The sequence below is a fragment of the Amblyomma mixtum genome, chromosome 7 (assembly GCF_055824585.1).
Source record: "Amblyomma mixtum isolate Tamu chromosome 7, ASM5582458v1, whole genome shotgun sequence".
NCBI lineage: Eukaryota > Metazoa > Arthropoda > Arachnida > Ixodida > Ixodidae > Amblyomma > Amblyomma mixtum.
This window is the reverse complement of record NC_143018.1, coordinates 121,712,113-121,714,172: the sequence shown is the minus strand read 5'-3', so window position 1 is coordinate 121,714,172 and position 2,060 is coordinate 121,712,113. Positions and strand designations below refer to the sequence as shown.

Sequence of the window (2,060 nt, the reverse complement as noted above, 5' to 3'; positions counted from 1 at the left end):
AACAAGGCCAGCACTCGGAGATGCAAATGGCGGACCACATGATGAACAGCGCACCTGCAGAGGAAGTTAACTTGTGATGGCAAAAGCAGATGGTTATTGCTGCTCTTCTGTGCTTGCGAGCACAGCGCCGCGCCAGGCTAGCGTAGCTAAGGTCGGCCATACGCTCCCAAGAGGCTCCTACAAGCGACTTCGAGCAGCAACTCCGTGCACACGCCTCCGCGATTTGTGCTGCGACTGGCGCAAGCTTTCCAGTTGTGCATAGAGAGCGATGGGCCTTGCAGCGCAACGAAAGGTGGTTTGAGGAGACGTTACCGAGCCTGGGCGAATTTCATTTTCGTCAGCGCTCCGCGTCACCCGTGCCACATTCCGCTATGTTGTCGACGCGCTGCGGTGTGTGTTTGAACGTACGACCACGAACATGCGCGGGGCCATTGCGGTGGAAAAACGAGTGGCGATTGGCCTTTACCGGCTACGGTCGAGCGCCGAGGAGCAAACAATCGCTTATCTGTTCGGTGTGGGGCGTTACACTGTGAACATCATTAGCAAGCAGTTTTTTGCTGCAGTTATTGAAATATTAGAGGCACGGTGGATCCGCACGGTCAGTGATGAAGAAATGGCAGATCATATCTGCGAGTTTTACGCCATAAGCGGCTTCCCGCAGGCACTCGGTGCCTTCGATGGATGCCGCACCCCGATCTCGCCGCCACAATAACACGCTGCTGACTATTACAACTATAAAGATGGTAAGTGTCTTCCGGCTGTTGTTAATTTCAGAATTCATCTAAGCGGGAAACATCCAGCCCGCTGCTGTGGCTCAGTAGTTATGGCGCTCGGCTGCTGACCAGAAGACTCGCATTCGATCCCGGCCGCTGTGGTCGAGTATCTATGGAGGCGAAATCCTAGAGGCCTATGTACTGTGCGATTTTAGTGCACGCTAAAGAACCCCAGGTGGTCGAAATTTCCGGAGTCCTTCAATACGGCGTCTCTCGTAGCCCGAGTCACTTTGGGACGTTAAACCCTCATATACCATGAACAGTTTTCCTGAGCCCTGCTGACATCCTGATTTTTCAATTTGCAATGTAAAAAGTTTTCCAGTGCTCAAATAGGCATGTAGAGATCACCTTGTTTCATTGAAGTGTAAATAACTTTGGGTATTGCCGCTGTCTAAGCATTGAAAAAATTACCGTTGGATAGTGCTTCAATTTTTCTTTGACATGCAGGCACAGCATCATACTCGCGGCCATCGTAGACCATCGATACCTCTTCAGGTATATAAACTTCGGGAGCCCGGGAAGATATCACGACGCCTTTGTGTATGGCCGCTCAGAACTGTGCAGACACATCGGGAGCGACAGCTTCCAGTCACCGGTGGCGGTGATCGAGGGAACAAAAGTGCCGCCGGTGGTTCTTTGTGACCAAGCATTCCCATTTTCGGCAAACTTGTTGAAGCCATATGCAAACTCCTCGGGGCCCCATCAAGCGGCGTTCAACTACAACCTATCAAAAACAAGGAGGATTGTGGAGAACGCATTCGGCCGACTGAAAGCCTGCTTGAGATATACAATGAAGCGCATGGAATGCAAACTGCCAACAGCGAAGCGGGCAGTCAGAGCCGCATGTGTTCTCCGCAACGTTTGCGAGGCTCTGAATGACCCCGTGGAGCAGCAGTGGGTGCAAGATGCACATCAGGTTAATGCGCTGTACGCACAGCCTGTGCATGGCACTCATGCAGCCAGTGGCCACGTACATGAAATAAGGGCAGCTTTTGCCGCCTATTTCACAAAGGGGAGCCAGCATGCTCAGTGAGGGTTGCACAAGCAGCAGAGGTGAAATGTGTGCGGTGTGGTGTGTGTGCAAGAATACTGTGTACACTAATAAGGAACTCTCCAGTTGTCACTGTTGCTACCTTGGACGATGAACAGCTGGACGCCCCCACTCCAGCTGTATTCTGCTTCATGTCGTGCGCGTGTTGGTCCTGCGTCCTACCAGACCTTCACATGCGTACAACCTATATATATGCATTATGTTAACATATAGATAGATTTATTGCCCAGTGTACC

At 51.6% G+C, this 2,060-nt stretch overlaps 1 pseudogene; it reads left to right on the top strand.

The window, feature by feature from the left end:
* Positions 1 to 418: 418 nt before the first annotated feature.
* LOC149337369 (uncharacterized) lies at positions 419 to 1,806 on the top strand (annotated as a pseudogene).
* Positions 1,807 to 2,060: the final 254 nt, after the last annotated feature.